Source organism: Eptesicus fuscus, chromosome 3, assembly GCF_027574615.1.
Source record: "Eptesicus fuscus isolate TK198812 chromosome 3, DD_ASM_mEF_20220401, whole genome shotgun sequence".
In the NCBI taxonomy this organism is placed as follows: domain Eukaryota; kingdom Metazoa; phylum Chordata; class Mammalia; order Chiroptera; family Vespertilionidae; genus Eptesicus; species Eptesicus fuscus.
Window position 1 is genome coordinate 95,961,924 of NC_072475.1, and position 20,902 is coordinate 95,982,825.

A 20,902-nucleotide genomic window follows, 5' to 3' on the forward strand; every position below is an offset into this window, starting at 1 on the left:
AGATGTTTCCCAGGGTATTTCCAGTAGTCACTTGGCACCGTACATATACAAATATTTAAATTTGTGTTCTAAGAATTTCATCTTTGGTAGACCATTATATAATATTAAATGCTTAATGCTTTGATTTAATAAGAAATCAGGACTACTTTTAAGGAAGAGTTGTATCATTTCTCTCACAAGAGTACAGAAGCTAGCACACGCACACGTGCACACAAACACACCCCCCTTCCCCCACACACAAACCATGCTCTGAACTACATATGTTTTAGTGAATGTACAAACTCAAAATACATTTCACTCTCTGTGACTCCATTTTTTTGGTTCCACAATTTAATTAGATTGTGAAAAGCAAGGAGGAGTCAAAGGGAGGGTAATTTAACAGGTGAAATCTCTGAGAAGTTGAAGGAAGAACAAATAAATGAGCTGGTAATTCAAGCTGCCCAAGAAAAACTGAGGTGATTTAATAGCTCCTACAGTCTCTGGCAGGCTGTATTTTACAACTCACCAATTTTGTGCTTTTCCACCAAGGCCTGCAATCAGTGTTTGTTCATGAGAGAATTTCTGAGGAGAGAGTCATTATCTATTTAATATCAATCATTAAATATATAAGAATTATTATTATAAAGCAAAATCACAATTATTTTACATTTATAGATGCATTTAATATAATAAATTACCTCATATTAAAGTGAGAAGTATAGGTTAAAATTATATGAGATTGGGATCTAATTATTTTTTGAACAGTTTGAAGTATACAGTACTGTGCTTTTAAGCAATGGGGGAGTATGGGTATAAAAATAATTAACCCAGGTCAAGTTTTTGTGTTTTTTCCTCCTCAACTTAGATAAACAAAAGCCTAAAGAAAAACACAAGTTACAAATTACATTAACGGTTGTTGTTTTTTACATAATAATGTAGGATTGCATAAATTAAAAATACAAATGAACTAGGTAGAATTCTTAAAGTATGTTCACAACAAGCAGCTTTCCTCTTCCCTCTCTGAATGAGGGACTTCCTTCCCTTTATTTTGTAAATGTATACCTTGTGCAGCTCCCAGATCCATTATTCTATGGAAATGTACCTTCTGCAGCTCCCAGCTCCCTTATTCTATGGAAATGTGCCTTCTGATCCTCTGTAGCCCTGTGCTTTTTTCCATGGACCCCTTAATTCCTAAAATTTCCTAAACCTGCCTATTTCACCCCTAAACACTCCTTTCAGCTATATTTGGTTTCTGAATTAATTATATAGATGTTATTAAATTTTAAACCTATTACATTTTTATATGTAAGTCACAGTTCTTAGCCTTATTTGTGTATCTTTTTATTTTTAACCACCCCATCATACATGAACAAGGATTTGAAATACTTTAAAGACTTGCTTAGAATGTCAATGTTAACTGAGTTATTCTTGGCAGCTCCATTTTCCTTCCACATAACTACTGTCAATCTCTCTTAGGGTTGAGATTCTTTTCTAATATTGTGCCTAAAATGAATTAGCATGATTTCTTATCTCATTTTTGACATATTTTTAGTTCTACCAATAGTTATAGAAATGTTTTAAATATTTTTTTAAATTTATATATGACAACAACGGCAATGAGTTTAGATACTCATATATGCAAAATAATTAACATGGAGAGGTTTTTCATACTTAAGAAATAATAAAATCAAATTGTGAAGATAGGCCCCTATTAGAATATACAACCCAACTGAAATATTGAATTATGATCTTTGTGTCCATTAACAGTCAATTAAGCATGACAATGTTGTCTACTTAAGAGGTACACAGCTCCAACAGTTCAATTAAATATATTATGCATTGGAAATAACATTATGAATATTAAAAGCCTCAGAAATTTCAGAAGTATAGTGAAGCATCCATCTTATATAAAAACTGTTTTTTATATAAAAATTTTAACCCTGCTATTTGGATTCTGTAAATTCTTGCTTGCTAAGACTACTCCCACTTTATAGAGGCCATTAAGCCTTCCACAGACAAGGTTATCAGTGCTGGCACCAGGCCAGGCCTCTGGTTGAGGTCCCAAGGCCCCAGCACATACGGGCTCTTTAAAAACTTGCAAAAGGGGCTGGAAACACCCCATATTTGGGAGACAAAGAAGGTAAAACATATAAATAGGGAAAATTCCTGCATGTTGGGGCCCAGAATTTGAGACATTTTCCTCTGGACCCGCACATAATAAATGTAACTCCATCTCTCTAAGTATTGCTTTGTTCTTCTTCGGTTTTCTGTAACAATAGAATTTTAGACTGAAAGAACCCTCTTTATGTTACCTAGTAGAAATACTTCTTTACTTACATGACACTGCATCCTTAAATAGTTAAGTGATTCACCCAGAGTTTTACATCCTGGAAGTGGCATATCCAACAGAATTAAATTCTTCTGGTTCTCACCTGGGGCCTCTTTGTGCTAAAATGTGACAATAGCTTATAGTTAGGATGTCTTTGCTCTCATAACACTTTTCTAATAAGGCTTTTCTGGGGTTTTGTTCATTGACAAATGTTTATTTTGTGCTTTCTATATGTAAGGCCCTATGCTAGGTACTGATATTTGACCAGTTAATGAAACAGAGTGCCTAGAACTTACAAGGTGGCTTTAAGAGTAGCACTGATTTTTGCAATAAGACGGCAATTGTCTTTTTATTAAATATCTTTTTTATTGATTTCAGAGAGGACAGGAGAGGGAGAGATAGAAACATCAATGATGAGAGAGAATCATTGATCACCTGCCTCCTGCATGCCCCACACTGGGGATTAAGCCTGCAACCAGGGCATGTGCCCTGACCAAGAATTGAACCATGACCTCCTGGTTCAACCACTGAGCCATACCAGCTGAACATCAATTGCCTTCTGTGTGAAACATTTGGATTACTGCAGGATTGTGGATTAGGTCTCCTGGGATATAATTTTTTAAAGTTGAAACTTCAATTAGAAAATTTTTGAGAGTTTTGGTATTGATTTAGACTATCCTATATAATTAAGAGATAATATGCAAATTGACCATCATGCCCTCACAAGATGGATGCCTACGACCAGGCTAGCAGGGGGGTTAGTGAGGGAAGACCAAATGACTGAATAAGCAGGCTGCATGGGGCCACCAGGCCAGTGGGGGTGCATGAAGGGTGACCAGGCTGTCAGAGGGTGTAGTTGGGGGTGAAGAGGCCAGCAGGGGGGGAGTTGGGGGCGACCAGGCTGGCAGGGGCTCAGTTGGGGGTGATTAGGCTGGTGGGGCGGGGGGGCAGTGAGGGGCAATTAGGCTGGCAGGGGAGGCAGTGAGGGGCAACTAAGTCAGCTGGGGGGAACAATCGAGGGGTCCCAGACTGGAGAAGGTGCAGGTTGGGCTGAGGGGACTCCCCACCATGCACAAATGTCATGCACCAGGCATCTAGTCCTATATAATAAAAACCTAGGTGGCGTCACACACTCATGCGACACCCTCGTGTGACATCATCACAAGATGGCCACCCTCACATCGTCACAAGATAGCTGTCACTAGATGTCCACCACAATATGGCCACCACAAGATGGCTAGCAGGGGAGGGCAGTCATGGGTGATCAGACTGGCAGGGGAACAGTTAGGCGTCAATTAGGTCGGCAGGGGAGAATTTAGGAGGCAATCAGGCTGGCAGGCAGAAGCAGTTAGGAGCCAGCAGTCCCGGATTGTGAGAGGGTTGTCCAACTGATGCCTGGGATCAGGCCTAAACCGGCAGTCAGACATCCCCCAAGGAGTCCCAGATTAGAGAGGGTGCAGGCTGGACTGAGGGACACCCTCTGTGCATGAATTTTGTGCACTGGGCCTCTAGTCCTATATAATAAAAGCCTTGGTGGCGTCACGCCCTTGTGCAACACCCTCGCACGACGCTCTCGTGTGATGTCATCATAAGATGACCACCCTCACGTTGTCACAAGATGCTACCACAAGATGGCTGCCACAAGATGGCCACCACAGTATGGCCAGCAGGGGAGGGCAGTTGTGGGCAATCTAACCAGCAGGGGAGGGCAGTTATGGGTGATCAGGCTGGCAAGGGAGCAGTTAGGCATCAATCAGACTGGCAGGGGAGTGGTTAGGGGGTGATCAGGCTGGCAGGCAGAAGTGGTTAGGGGCAATCAAGCAGGCAGGCAGGCGAGTGGTTAGGAGTCAGAGGTCTCAAATTGTGAGAGGGATATCTACCTACCGGTTGAGGCCCGATCCCTGAGGGTGCAGGCCGGGCTGAGGGATACCCCCCCTGTGCATGAATTTTGTGCACCGGGCCTTTAGTCCTATATAATAAGAGCCTAATATGCTAAGTGTCTAGTTGTCTGGTCATCCGTTCAACCAATCAAAGCATAATATGCTAATGATATGCTAAGGCTGCTCAACTTCTCACTATGATGTGCACTGACCAATAGGGGGCAGATGCTCTGACTGATAAGTTAGCTTGCTGCTGGGATCCGGCCAATCAGGACTGAGTGAGATGGTCCAGACACACCCTGGAGCCCTCCCACGGTCCCTCCCCAGCTGGCCAACCTCCCCCATCCCTCCCTGCACCCGATCATGCACCGATGGGGTCCCTTGGCCTGGCCTGTGCCCTCTTGCAATCCAGGACCCCTTGGGAGATGTTGGAGAGCTGGTTTCCATTCGATCCCGCAGGCCAGGCTAAGGGACCCCACTGGTGCATGAATTTTTGCACTGGGCCTCTAGTCCTTTATGATAAAAGCCTAATATGCCAATTGTTCGACTGGAGTTTGACTTGGAATTTGACTGCTCAATATGATGTGTGCTGACCACCAGGTGGCGGTGTGGAACATGGAAGATGTTGGTGACATGACACTGGCAGCAGTGGAGGTGCTTTTGACCCCAAAGGGCCTTGAGAGAGGGACTGGACCATGGTGGATGGTGGGGCAGGTGAGTGGGTGGCACCAAGCCAAGACTAGTGTGAGCAGGGGCCTGATCATACCGCTGATCACCCCGCAGATAGTGACCAGTGGCAGCGGCTGGGGCAGGGCTGCCATATGGCTCCCAGGCACTGAGGGTGCTAGATAGGGGACCTGGCCCCGACTGATTGCCCCACAGACATTGACCAGTGGCCAGCAGGCCCTGATTGCTCAATCGGGGCTGGGCCCCAGGCTGGAATGGGGAACTGGGGGTGGTGGCAGTGACCAACCTTCTGCAGTGCCTGGGCGGGGGCTGCTACCTGAGGACAGGGGTGATGGGGACGGAGGTGTGGTGAGAATGAGGGGAGTCTGCTGAGCTTGCTCTCACTCCCCCTGCTACCCTCCCCTGGGACACCAGGGCTCACATGCCAGGGAAGCCCCTATGCTCAGGTGCTGGGCACCTGCGAGGATCCAGCCCCACACCCATGTGGCCTCTTCTGGGTGAGCTGGGCCATAGCCGCCAGGACCACGGGAGCCAGTTGGGCTCCCTGTGGGTTTGCATAGGAGTTTGTCTGTGAAGCCGGCCGGGAGAGAACGCATTGCCCGCCTTGCTTCCATGTGGTGACACTGGGCAGCCCAGAGGCCCAAGCTATGCTCCAGGCCTGCAGAGTCTGGCCACGCTCACCACATCTCTGCATGGGGACTTGGGCGCCATGACTCAGGCAGAGGGGGGCACGTGGGGGCCCAGGGGCCCAGGTGCTGTCCAGGGCCCAGAGGTCAGCTGGGACCTGCCCTTCCATGCAGACGCTTATGCTTCAATCACCAGCCAGGCCTAGATACCGCACCTGTGCACGAATTTCATGCACCAGGCCTCCAGTATATAAATAAACTATATAAATTTTACTAAAGTAAAAATAAGAATTATATAAAAGCAAATTGGTATTAGACACTATATTTACTCTGAGTCATGTTTAAAATATTTGTTTAGCCTCATTCCTTTATAACCAACTAGAGGCTGGGTGCATGAAATTTGTGCACTGGTGGGAGGTGTCCCTCAGCCCGGCCTGCACCCTCTCCAATCTGGGACTCCTTGGGGGATGTCCAACTGCTGGTTTAGGCCCAATTTCTGTGGGATCAGGCCTAAAGTGGCATTTGGACATCCCTCTCACAATTCAGAACTACTGGCTTCTAACCACTTGCCTGCCTGCCTGATTACCCCTAACCGCTTCTGCCTGCCAGCCTGATTGCCCCCAATTGCCTTCCCTTGCAGGCCTGGTTGCCCCCAACTGCCCTCCCCTGCAGGCCTGGTTGCCCTCAGCTGCCCTCCCCTGCCAGCCTGATGGCCCCCAACTGCCCTTCCATGCTGGCCATCTTGTGGTGACCATCTTGTGGTGGCCATATTTGATGGCCATCTTGTGGCAGCCATCTTGTGATGATGTCTCGCGATGCCACCCAGGCTTTTATTATATAAGATTATTTCAATAAATCTAAGCAAATCTAAAGCTATAATTTACTTTTAATAAGGAAAAAATTCTTCATGAGAACATGTGTATTAATATTAACAGTGCTCTGGCTGGTGTTGCTAAGTGGTTAGAGCATTGGCCCAAGCACCGAAGGGTCACGGGTTTGATTCCCAGTTAAGGTCAAGGTCACATGCCTGGGTTGCAGATTTGATCTCTGGTCAGGGCACATGTGGGAGGTAACCAATGCATGTGTCTCTCTCACATCGATGTTTCTCTTTCTCTCTCTATCCTTTCCCCCTCCATCTCTTCTACTCTCTCTAAAAATCAATGGAAAAATATATTCTCAGGTGCAGATTAACGGTGAAGTTATTTTTCTTCAAATGATAAAGCAGTATTGTTTTCCTAAGATTTGTCAAAAAGTAATTCTTAGATATTCTGATTAAGCATTGTTTATATATTTTTATAGTTAAACTAGAGGCCCCATGCATAAAAATTTGTGCACTTGGAAGGGTCCCTCAGCCTGGCCTGCACCCTCTTGTAGTCTGGGACCCTCAGGGGATGTCCATCTGCTGGCTTAGACACGCTCCCCAGGGTATCGGGACCAAGCTGGCAGTCAGACATCCCTCTAACAGCCTGGGAGCCCTCAGGGGATATCTGACTGTGGCTTAGGCCCACTTCCCCATGGGAAGTGGGCCTAAGCCACAGTCGGACATACTTAGCACTGCCAAGGAGGTAGGAGAGGCTCCTGCCACTGCCGTTGTGCTCACAGCCATCAGCCAGGCTTGTGGCTAAGTGGAGCTCCCCCTGTGGGAGAGCACTGACCACCATGGGGAAGCTCCTGCATTAAGCATCTGCCCCCTGGTGGTCAGTGCGTGTCATAGCAACCAGTCATTCCTGGTCATTCCACCGTTAGGGTCAATTTGCATATTACCCTTTTATTATATAGGATATTTAAAGAGCATGTTTTCAATATTTTTACAACTATATAGTGTACTTGACTAAAATCAGTCAAGTAAAAACAGTTCTTTAGAGATAATTGTATGTGGCTGGAAATCGGAATGTTAAAAACAAGTTTCATGGACTTAAAATCTGTACTTTTTTGAGAACAAAATTTGTTAGATTGAACCTGGCATAAAGGCTTAGCAATTCAATCTTTATGATTTATCATAGTCATCTTTATTACTTTTTTATAATTAGTGCAACATACTCAAATCTGATAAACTCAACTTTAAGCTCTTGGTTTTCGGAGTTCAACATGAATATGCTGTTGAGCTTGGGAAATTTACTAACACTTTCTTAAGCCTCAAGTTTTTTTTGTGTTTTATTTTTTTTTAATTTCTATATATAAATACAATAACTCTAACATTTTAGAAGCTACTTATCATACTCAATGAAGAAATGCAAATAAAATGCTTAGTACCTGATTGGCATAATACTTTATCAATATTAAATGTTACTATATTGTTAACAGTCCACACTGTGTGCTTCAAAGCACTTATTCACATGAGATGTCAATTAGAATCAAATGGAGGAAAAGCTTATACTATGGCCAGAATTAGGTTAGTAGCCCCAGTCTTAGGTCTTCAAATAATTGGATGAATTTATCATACCAAATCACTTTCTAGGCATCTTTTTCTTGTCATATTTCAATTGATGTATTAAATCAGAAAATCTTTAAGCTGCTATGTGGTTCTAAATAGCTAAAGTTATGGTTCTTAAATATATATATTCAACTATCATCATTTATCTCATTTCACACTCTAAATTTTCTAATCTTTAAAGCCCCATTTCCTCAATCTTGCCAAAAGTGAAGTTCACTTGACTCTTATGCTCAAGGTGGTTTCTACTCCTAAATCCATCATTTTTATCTCTGGCATCCACATTCTGCAGTCACTAAGATTAAACATATTTGTCATTTTTGCTTTTATTTTCTTTCATAACCTATAACCAGTTATCAAAATTATTGTTTCATTTTTGTTTCTTAAAAAAGTTAACCTCTTTGAATTGACCTTCTTTCTTCATTTCTATTTTCAAACATAAGTCGATTCTAATCACTTTGTGTTTACAATACTGCAATTAATTTTCACTGGTTTTTTACTTCTCATCATACACTATTTACAAAATTCACTTGGCACAGAGCTTACTGATTTTTTTTTGTCAGATTAAATTTAGATTTTCAGTTCTGTGTACTCAACAAATGAGTACAATTATACAACCACAACCAATATTTTCATAATCTCAAAAAGTTTTCAGAGCATCTTTACAATAATTTCCCCTACCATCAGCTTTAGACAGTCAAGACACCTATTTCTAGCTCCCTGTCATTGTATGTGACAATGGTTTATTCTTTTTATTGCTGAGTACTATCCTATTGTATATCTGTAACACAATTACTTATTCAGTCATGATAGGATATAGTAATACATGTGGGTTATTTATAAGGATTTGGCAATTAAGAATATAAACAAAATGTACATGAGTGTACAGGTCTTTGTTACACCTATATTTTTATGTATCTTAATTTATATCTAGAAGTAGGATTTTTAGGACATGTAATTACTTTATGCTTAACTTTATTGAAGAAAAAAACACAAAGAGAAAAGCTGCCAAATGGTTTTCTTAAGTATCTGGACTGTTTTTCACACCACAAGCATTGTATATGAGTCCAGTTCTTTCATATTCTTGTCAGTACTTGGTATTGTTGGGATATCATTGATTTGGCCATGGTAGATGTCTCATTGTGCATTTTATTTGCATCAACTTGATGACTAATAATGTTGAATATTTTATTCATGTGTTTATATTTTTATCTGTATCACTTCTTTGGTGAAGTGTCTTTTCAGATCTTTGCCTGTTTTTATTTATCTTCTTTTTACTGTTTTTATTACTTCCTAGATTTAGGTCCCTTAGAAGATATGTGTGGTGCAAATTTTTAACCCTAGTCTGTTGCTTAAAGTTTCACTTTCTTAAGTGTTCTTCAAAGAGTAGAAGTTTTAAATTTTGATAAAGTCAAACTTCTTAAAAAATTTTTCTATGTTACTTAGTGTTTCTTTTGCTCTAAGACAGTGATTTTCAATTTTTTTCTTCTTATGGCACATGTAGACTAATTAATACAATTCAGTGGTACACCAAAAAATATATTATAGTTTTTGCTTATCTGACAAAAAATATGTATAATTTTTATTCATTCACACCAGACAGCTATTGTAACTTTCTTATTTGACAATCTAAGGGAAAAGAGGTCAGTGCTCTGACTAAATAGGTTTCGCATGTTTTAAAAAATCTTGTGGCACACAGGTTGAAAATCACTGTTCTATGAAATATTTGCCTAGTCCATGATAATAAAAAACTTGTCTTTTATGTTTTATATTTGAACCAGGTGCACGAAATTCATGCACAGGTAGGGTCCCTAAGCCTGGCCAGTGATCAGAGCCAATCAGAGCCTTAAGGCTGCCAGCTGGGGCCTTTCTTCCCCAGCTGCCGGCTGCCAGCTGGGGCCTTCCTTTGTTCCACGCCACCCCTTGGTGGTCAGCTCACATCATAGTGAGTGATTGAACTCCCGGTCTCCCAGTCGAACTCCCAAGGGGACACTTTGCATATTAGCCTTTTATATATCTAGATATGTATAACTTTAGTTTTTATATTAAAGTCTATGATCCATTCTATATTAATTTTATATAATGTGAGGCAAGAATTGAATTTCATCTTTTTACTTAAGGATGCCCAATTTTCCAACACTATTTATTGAAAGGCTTATTATTTCTCACTAATTATCTCAGAACCTTATCAAAGATAATTGATACATATGTGTGGTTCCCTTTTAAGACTTTTTTGTTTGTTTGTTTCACTGTTTCACAAGTCTACTCATATGTCAATGACATATTATCTTGACTACACTGCTTTACAGATGTTTTAAATTTAGGTAGTGTGAATCCTATAACTTGTTTTTTTCTTTTTCAAGATAATTTTGTACCAAGGCTGACCAGCAGACCTTGAGCAATAGATGAATGGTTACTCTGACACACGTTTCTGTGAAAGAGAGGGCTAAGGGACTGCTTGGTTTGAGAAACCAAACAACCCTGTTTGCCTGCTTCCTTAGGCTTTTATTGTAGCAACAGTTTGAACTAAAATTAACTATTAGATACTATCAGTAGGGTAAGCATCCTTGAGAAAGTACATGTGTCTGTAGTTTCCTTTATGCAGGACATCTAAAGACTAAACATAAAGATTCCAGTAAAACACTTGGGGGCTCAGACTTATATGGAAAAGTCAAGTCAGGGTCTGCCACCTTCGGGAAGGTCCTCCAGAGGCCCCTGACCTTTCGGAGATTCCTCCTTACAGACTTTCCAAGTCTCATGCTTCCCCACAATTTTGGTTATTCTCAGAGGTTTTTGTTTTGTTTTTGTTTTTTAGTTTTCAGGTAAACTTTAAGAACTTTATGTATTAAAAACATTTTTCTTTAATGTTTTAAATATATTTTATTGATTTCAGAGAGAAAGGAAGAGATAGAAACATCAATGATGAGAGAGTTCAGGGGCCTGATGCGGCGGGGGCCAGACATGGTGGGGATCTCCCTTTTCTGCGTCCTGCGTGGAAAGAGAGATGAACAAACCAGTTCTAAATGGAGGCAGCCAGGGATTGAGAAAATAATAGAAATAAAGAAAACAAGATGCAGAAATAGATTCATGAAGCTGGGAGCCTGGGTGGATCTTTCTGTGCCTGGCTGAGGCCACAGAACTGATCCAGACTGCAAAGCTGAGGCTTTATTTATAATCAGGGACAAACAAGGCAATTGATAATGTTCTTGTAAGTTTAACTTGTTTTGGCAGCAGTTGCTGCCCCTCCCACAGCCCACTAGCTACCCAGGAAAGATCTAGGGATCAGTTACAGAATCAAGCTTAATTATGCTTAGAGGACTGTGCCCTTCCAAGCTTGGGACTTGTTTGTGACTTTGCCAGCAGGTCAGTCCGAGGCTTAACCCTATAACCGCTTCCTACATCTCACTCTTTCTTTTAAACTTAAGCTACTAATAATGAAAGTAAAATTTAAACATCAAGAACAAATTTCTGACTATTAAAACATTAACAAAGCAATGCCAATGCAAAATCCAGACATGGCTATTAATAAAACAATGCCAATGCAACACAACAATAAAGAAATCAAACTACAGTAACATTTTCCTACTAAATGAAAGTTTCTTTTGCTGGTTTACTCAAGAGTCCTCAGACTTGGCTGTGCAAGAGTTTGCAGAAGACTGATAGCTAACCAATGCTAGCATGGCCAGAAACATGATTGAAAAAGTAGCTTCAACTTCTTGCTTTTTCACAATCTGCTGTGCTTCAGTCGTTTTCTTCAGATGACTCCATGTTGGCACCTCAGTCCCCTGTGTAGCTTAGCTTTCAGTTTTCTTCTTCTTCCGCTTTGCTGTCATCAGGGCAGCTCTCAGTCCTTTTGAGTGAAGGGACACAGGAGCTTCTCTGGGTCCATTGTGGTGACGGACGTAATGCTCTGGCACCCAAATTGGCTGCATTTTTTCTTCTGGAAAGATATAAAACACAACCTCTTCCCCACATTATTACTGAATCTGATAAAACTCTTGTCTGGTTTATGCTTCCTTCCACCTAGCTGACTCTATGGAAGCTATTGTACAGGAGGCCTGATGCCTTTCACCAGCTGTATGATCCTTTGCATTATAATTCAAAAATTTTAAAGTATAAAAAGCATGACTGAGCCTCTTTTGAGGTGACACATAACACCTGGCTTCCCCTTTTTGTTTTAATAAATGATTTTAAGAGTACAATAGGCTCTTTCCACTATTGAGTGACATCCATTTTGTCAGATTTGATTAGGTTTAAGTCCTTGGGGATTTACCCCTAAAGTTGGCACAGAAAGGTGGATAACAGACTGAGGACATTGCTTCCAATAATACATGGAAATTGTCTTTCTTTAATAACATTTTAAAGGCTGAAAATTAAATTAAAAGTTCCTCTGAATTGTGTGCCCTATAGTAGCTGTATCAATAATTTTGGATATACTTACCACATAAGCACTATTACTATAGGTTGAATGGGCTCCATAGCAAGATCTATTAAGGCATAAATAGGAGCTTGTATTTCTACTGAAATATAAGGGATTTGAAGGACCTTTGCTCTCCTGCTGTAGTAGATCCAGCCTTTCCAGAACTGGATCCATCTGTAAAAATGGTTAATGCCTGAGGTATAACATTTCTTTTAATGTGGCAGTTAATACTATTCCCTGTGTTAGAAATAAAGCAAGACCCTCAAGTCAGGGGTCCTGGTAGAACACAAAACATCAAACATTTTGACTTCTATGCAGAAGGGTGTGCACACATGGTCTGGAAGCACATGCACACCGACGTTCCTTGCTCTTGGTCCTGGGCAACCTGCAGTAATGCACAGGTGCAGACTACTACCATGGCAAGGCATCTTCACTATTTTTATTTCTGGATTATTTCTCCTCTGTTCTCTGGGGCCACTACTTATTCTGTGGCTGGAAACAGTACTATCAGGATCCGTTGTTGCAGGAATCCATACGGGCTTTGGAGTTTTCTGGAAATATAAACATATTCTCGACCAAAGGTTAATAAAGAACTCTTTTCTATAAATTAGACTTGGGATCCTTTTGATTTTTGTCCAAATGATTTTCCTTTAGCTTATTTTGACACCATAAGATTTTTCATGGGTGCCTTATCTGCATTATAAATGAAAAATAATTTTTAAAGTAAAATTTTAAAGCAATTAAGGCTTGATGTAATTTACTTACAGGATATTTCTTACAGGATATTATTCTACTATCCTTTTTGATTAATTATTATGAGGCTATTGTAAAAATTTTTTTAATGCAGTCTTGATGACTTTTATTTTTAATTTTTGCACAAGAATATGACTGCTTTGGATTCATTGGGTGTTAAGCGATTTTACCATAAAATGAAATACCAATAGAAATTTTGGTTAATACTTTAGGAACAGCTTTTTGTAGAATTAGATTTTCTTTGACTATTCACTTATTTCATTTAGCCAATTTAAATTAATCTGAAAACGTGACTATTTTACTGTCAAAATTTAATACTCTAACAACAATCTTAGTTTATCCTGTAAATACTAATGGAAAGGGTAATTTTGCATCCTTGAGAAAGCCCTGAGCATTCCTGGATTTAGGCTGGATTTAGACATAGGGCAGCTGCCATCGGCCAACTCTCTGTTGCATGGGTCCCAATCCAAGCTGGGCCAAGTCTCTGTATGTTGCCTGGTTTCCGATCTGAGCTGACATGGGAAGTGCCAAGCAGCCATGGGACAGGAGACCTCCCTCAGAAGGGGCGAGTGTTCAAGCCTCTGTAATGTTGGGGGGTGAGGATTTGTGCCCCACCTCTGTTGACCCCCAAATTCTCTCCTGATGGCCCCTATGCGACTGTGCCTGCCATCCTCCAGTGCCAAGCAGGGTGATGTGAGGTTCAGTTCTGTCTCCTTGGTAGCCTATGCCCCTATGGCCTCCATGCCCAGCACCTGCCTTGGGATCCCCTTGCCTGCTGGCGGGGCCCTGGCATTGATCACATATCTTGGGGAACCCGGGTTTCTTCTCCAGGGAGGGCCCAGCTCACGCCATTGTGCGAGAGATAGCTCCATGGTACCAGCCACCATGAGGCTTCAACCTCAGCATGAACAGAAAACTGAGGCTACAGCTGTGGGCAATTAGATTGTGAGAAGAGGGTTCCTCTTGGCAAAAAGGGCAAGAGGGACCAATATAGAATGCTCAAGTGCCTTCCCAGGGGGCCTTCCACACCGTGGAAGGGGTTAAATCCTTTCATGTCCTTTTTAAATTGCTGCCAAATATTCAAATAATTAGTTTGTAAGTTTGTTTGGGATAAATGTACAATAATGCTGTTGTAAAATATCAAAAATTATAATGAAATTGTAGAATAATATCATGTAAGGATATTCTTTGCTCTAGGCCATTGCAATTCAATTTCAAACTGGCTATCAATTTTTTTTTTTTGTATAGACAAGGTTTTAACCAGTTAATGTCCCCTAATAATTTCTGAAAGTCATTTAATCTTTTCTTATCTCCACCTTCGGAGGCCTAATGCATTGGTTATCAATTACAATCCTTATGATATTTGAAGGAAACCTCTCTTTATTTCCTTCCAAAATAATTTTTCAGGCTATAGAGAATTTCATTTAAAAATCTTTGCCACATGAAACAATTTCTCTTAAGGTTATGGTGACCACTAGTGTGGATTAGATTTAATATTTTAATAACAATCCTCAGTGTATCCTGTAATACCAGTGAAAGAGATTTCAAAATTTTCAAATTTCACTTTTTTATTAAGCAAAAAATTTATTTTTTAAGAGTATTCCCATTAGCTAATTTGCATATACAGAGGGATCATGGGAAGCCTTCAGTAACTTTCTTAGAAGACTTATTTAAATTGCTTACAAAGACATTGGCTTACTTAAAGGAAGGGGGTTGGCCTTTGTTATTTCAAGATGGTGGCCCCCATGCCACGTGAGTGGTAAGACATGTGGCCATCATGGCAGCTGCTCAATCTGTTCTTTTAAAGGAAAGTAAAAAAATCACATTTCAGACAATCACTAGCTGTTTTTGGTCTTTATTAGAATTGTTTATAAAATTATTGACTTTTCATTAAGCTGAAAACCTTGATTATAACTTAATAAGCTAATTTATTTAAGTAATTAAAGTAGGTATCTTCATTTTAAAAATAAAGCAAAATTACGTCTGAATTCACAAGCCGAAAATGTTGCCCCACCTCTAGCTTAATGCAGGAGGCTACATAAAGTCAGGCAGTAAATGGTGGCTTCTAATCTGTTCTTAAATATTATTTGGATTCAATTACTTATAAAAACATTGGCTTCTTATGTAACTTAATTTATATGAGACCTTGATTATATTTTATAAAGCTAATTTATAAAGTAACTTAAGTAGGTATCTTTAATTAAAAAAAAAGGCAAAGAAACTTATTCAGTAAACTTATAGGTTTGATACTTTATTGGTCTGATCCAAAAGCATAAACAGTGTCCCACCTCCAGCCGATTCAAAAATGCAGGCTGCTTGAGGCTTTCGTCTTTCTTGAAATTCTACTGCTGTTGGAAATTTTGGCTATATTTAAGAAATATATTGTTTTTGCCCTTCTTGCAGGTGAAAACTTTCATAACATTTAATATATATGTATATAAGTAAAATATATTAATTAATTTTTATTTGATAAAGCTTTCCATGTGATTCCAGGTATCAATTGGTTTAATTAAAAAAATATATTTGTTTTAAGAGAGAACAGACTTTTGAAACATTTCGGGGCCCGTGAAATGTCTAAAAGCTACTCTCAAAACCTTGAAATACACTTGGAAAGATCAAATATATATATTTATATATATGATTTAAAGATTATATACTTAAATTATCTCAAAGGATATCAATTATATTTAAACTGGATCATAGAATTAATCCTCTTTTTTAAATCAGACCAAGAAGTAACATATTTTAAATTCCTAATTATTTAAGAGAAAACACATTTTATTTTCTCAAAAACACGTTTTTATATTTTAGGTATTATTACCACATTTATATAATTTCTTCCAATTCAATTTGAACCTTAAACTTTCAGAACTTGCAAGTCAAATATTAGCAGTTCTTAGATTAACAACACTTTTATATTCTTAAGAATAAATTTTAAAATCTAATAATTAACTTTAAAACATGTTTTTTCTGCCCGGAAAAACTGAGAAGCAAACTTGTAGGTTAAATGAACCACTTTTGCAGGAAAAACCTTTTGGCATAGCTATTTGACCTTTTCTGGGAAGGTCGACTAGCAAAAGGTGTAGCCATTTAAATTCGAATTTAAAAAGGGTGTAGCTTTAAAACCTCTTTATGGCAAGAAAGGAGACCTTAAACTTTCAGAGCTTTAAATTTTAGGTAGCAAAATTAAATACTTAGCATTTCAAAAATCAATAATACGGTTATATTTTTAAGGATACATTTCAAATAAAATATAAGGCATATTTAATTAATAGATTAACTTCTATCCTCTAGACTTCATGCAATGCATACTCAGATCAACATTTCAGTATTATAACAATTCAATACATTTAGATCATTTAAATTTATCATTTGATTTAGTAAACTTCCAAGTTCTTTTAAATTTCCAGCTTATAGGCCTGGCCCAGCCTCTAAATTTCAAAATGGTCACAATTTTCCTGCTGGGGAAGTCAAGAAGCAAACTCTCAGCCATTCATATGTAAACTTGACTATTTCCTTCCTGCTATTTACTTGCCTCTGGCGGGAAATTTCAAGAGAGCTCCTTTAGATGCCTTGGGAAACTAGCCTGTATTTCTTTCTCAGGTTCATCTTCACCATTTTTAAGGCCAAAACAGTCTCGGGTTTTTATTCTGTACACAGCAAAGAGTCAAGTTCAGCTCAAAACTATGCACACTCGTTTTTAAACTGGACTTTTCACTTTACATGTGCACAGAAACCCCAGATGCATTTATGAATTTGTAAAAGCTTTAAGTCATTAGCTGGAAAATAAATAAAGATGGCGAGGATAAGGCCTCTCAAAGTGGCTCTCTTGGGGAGTGGCGTCCATATTGAATCACCACGTGTCTCCTTTCCCCCACCTCCTTGTTTCTTTGGGGGAAGTTTCAGTAATGGTCTGGCATCTACTGTTTTTATTTTATTTATTTTTTCAATTTTTATTTTTATCTTTTTATTTTTTAAGGAAAGAAAAAGATTTTTTAAGATAAAGAATTATTGGCAGTTGCTGAGAAGTTCCTTTTATTCTTTTCTACTTGGTTACAAGTAGTTTACACGTGGAGGCAGAAGAGGTGCAGATGGTATTCTTAGAGACTTGCACCTTTACACTGCAGGCTGTAAGGCCATGGCTGTACCCCACTTAGACATTCTTAAACTCTCCTGTGCTGAATCAAGGCCATCACCAATTCAAATAGGAATTTTCTCTGGACTTTTGCTGAGTATTGGTCACACAACTGCTTTCTAACCTTTTCCCAGGTTTCATCAACAAAACTTAAGAAAGAAATCAAGAATCTGACTATGCTTAACAGAGCATAGTTTAAAGCATTTTTGAGGATTACCCACGTTTTACACCTGGCTATTTCAATTCAGTTCAATACAATACACTCCCCATTACCTTACATTTCTTAAATCTGTGGCACGTGCAATTCTTGGGAGCGATCCCTTGCCTCTTACCTCTTGTTGCCTCTTTCATGCCCCACGTTGGGTACAAGAATGCAGGGGCCTGATGCAGCGGGGGCCAGACATGGCGGGGATCTCCCTTTTCCGTGTCCTGCGCGGAAAGAGAGATGAACGAACCAGTTCTAAATGGAGGCGGCCAGGGATTGAGAAAATAATAGAAATAAAGAAAACAAGATGCAGAAATAGATTTATGAAGCTGGGAGCCTGGGTGGATCTTTCTGTGCCTGGCTGAGGCCACAGAACCGATCCAGACTGCAAAGCTGAGGCTTTATTTATAATCAGGGACAAACAAGGCAATTGACAATGTTCTTGTAAGTTTAACTTGTTTTGGCAGCAGTTGCTGCCCCTCCCACAGCCCACTAGCTACCCAGGAAAGATCTAGGGATCAGTTACAGGATCAAGCTTAATTATGCTTAGAGGACTGTGCCCTTCCAAGCTTGGGACTTGTTTGTGACTTTGCCAGCAGGTCAGTCCGAGGCTTAACCCTATAACCGCTTCCTACAAGAAAGAATCATTGATCAGCTGCCTCCTGAATGCCTCCCTACTGGGGATCGAACCCGCAACCTGGGCATGTGCTCTGACCAGGAATCAAAGCGTGACCTCCTGGTTCATAGGTCTATGCTTAACCACTGATCCAAGCCACTCTGGCTGAGCTTGGTTTAAATTTTTAATAAAATACATAATTGTTGTGGGACATAAGGAAAAACCCAACAAATAAATTGGAAGTGATTTATTTGAAGATAATCACTGTTGAATGTTGGCCTTTTTTCTTCAATATTTTATGTAGATACAGACACACACACACACACACACACACACACCTCTGTCTATCCATAAAGCACTTTAGGAACCCACCTGAAGTCAAAACAAGTTAGATTTATTAACTTGCAGACAGAAGGGATGGTGAGCACCTTAGAAAATTGTCTAAGTGGCCCAAGGAAATGGAGTCAGTTTTGTCTAGTTTTAGCATTTGATCTTATGGTAAGTGACTTGGGAAAAGCCTTTAGGAAGTAAGAGTTTGTCATGTAGTTGGTGGTGTCCAGAGAGTGGGCAATTTGGAATTGGCTATATGAGTATTTGTTTTATTTAAGATATGGGAGAAATGAAGCATGGCTAGAATTGTAATTTGTAAAGAATCAATATTTACTAATTTTAGCCAGTACATTGTGGCAGGATGGTTGCGAGTGTTTTCTTTTGTGGTAGTTTTCTTTCTTTCATCATATATTAAGACAGGATTTCAGAGTGGTGATGTTTTTGTGTGGCTTCACTAAGGATATGGAGTGACCTTGTCTAATAGTGTTGACAGTCAACAACATTATTTATCTTCAGGATGGAACACTATAACTTAAGTGCCAACTGCCAGCTTCCATGCTGTTTATAAATTTTATTTTCTCTTTTTTAAAAAATTAAATAATTATTTCACTGACTTTTTAGAGAAAGAGGAAGGGAAGAAGAGAGAAATATGGATGTGAGAGTGCAACACTGATCGGCTGCACACCCTCTACTGGAGATTGAGCTGCAACATGGGCATGTGTCCTGAACTGGTATAGAACCAGCAATCTCTGGGTGCATAACTCCTGACCTACTGAGCCACATGATCCAGGTTATTTTCTCTTTCTTAATATATATGAACCTAATGTGAGTCATTACCTCCATTTGACCCAATCTTTTCAAAAATTTGCATTCAAATAAAATATAAATTTTATGCCAGAATATTTCAAAGTAATGCAAAATTTTCACATGGACTTCCTTAACAATTAGTAACACTAGAGTTTTCAATGCATATAGTATAGCTCCTATACCCACAACTTCATAGTCACATTAATTGTTAAATATCGCTCCTTTTTTTTTTTCAAAATATATTTTATTGATTTTTTACAGAGAGGAAGGGAGAGGGATAGAGAGTTAGAAACGTCTATGAGAGAGAAACATCGACCAGCCGCCTCCTGCACATCCCCCACTGGGGACGTGCCCGCAACCAATGTACATGCCCTTGACCGGAATCAAACCTGGGACCCTTCAGTCCGCAGACCGACGCTCTATCCACTGAGCCAAACCGGTTTTGGCAATATCGCTCTTTTTTCATCAATTTTGCCATGCTGATTTAGAATGTTTTTTGAAGTTAATATTCTTACATATTAAAATTCTTGGAAAAATGCTTTTTATTTATATAGAGATGAGAAAATAATAGTTTTGTTTGTTGTAGCTGAACTCCTTTGATTTATGTTATAGCTTATGTTTTTTGACATGAATTCATATCTTAAATGACAAAATCACAATTAAAACAACTTAATAAAATAAAAATTACTACTTGCTGAGGTATCTGGGAATTGTACGGGGACAATGACAATATTGTTTTTAGAGCTATAACAGTCATCCTCTCAAATTTTAGAATTTCCTGAGTTATCTCATTAACCCCAAGTTTTTTGTTTGTTTGTTTTGTTTTTATTTTACTTTGCTTGTTTTTATTTTGTAGACTGGCTTTATCTATATTACCAGGAAGACTGCATGATGAATATCCCAAAAGCCCATTCTATCTAATAAAAGAGTAATATGCAAATTGACCATCAAACCAAGACACAAGATGGCCACCCCCATGTGGTCAAAGATGGCTGCCCCCATGTGGACACAAGATGGCCACCACAAGATGGCCTGCAGGGGAAGACAGTTGTGGGAAGTTAAGGGTGACCAGGCCAGCAGAGGAGGGCAGTTGGGGGTGACCAGACCTTCAGGGGAGGGCAGTTTGGAGCCAGCAGTCCTGGATTGTGAGAGGGATGTCCGACCACCCAGTGGGATCGGGCCTAAACAGGCGGTCAGACATCCTTCAAGGGGTCCCAGATTGGAGAGGGTGCAGGCTGGGCTGAGGGACAACCCCCCCCCCTGCACGAAATTCATGCACCAGCCTCTAGTGGTTAATATTGTTCTAGCATTAAAAAAAAAAAATGTCCTAGCATATAGAACTGAGGAAAAAGACACTTTTTTTCTTGTAACATCTTCCAATACTTTCTTTAAGAAAAAAATCTAATTGTCCTTGAATTATATGTGAAACCTTCTCCCACTCACTCTCTGAATGTAACGGCATCCAATTACTGGTTATGTATGTTTAAAATTCTCAATCCTGACTCTGCACAGAACCATATGGATGTAAAACTGGATGGCGTGTTCAAACCATCAAAATAAATCATAAACTTAAAGCAATATTTATTTTTCTTATGCAATCACATCTACAGCTAATTCTTTATCATCTCAAAATAATTCTGAATAAATTGTAACTTTTGATATTGGAGTTACTTTTAGGGAGGTGGAGGAAAGAAGGTAGATAAA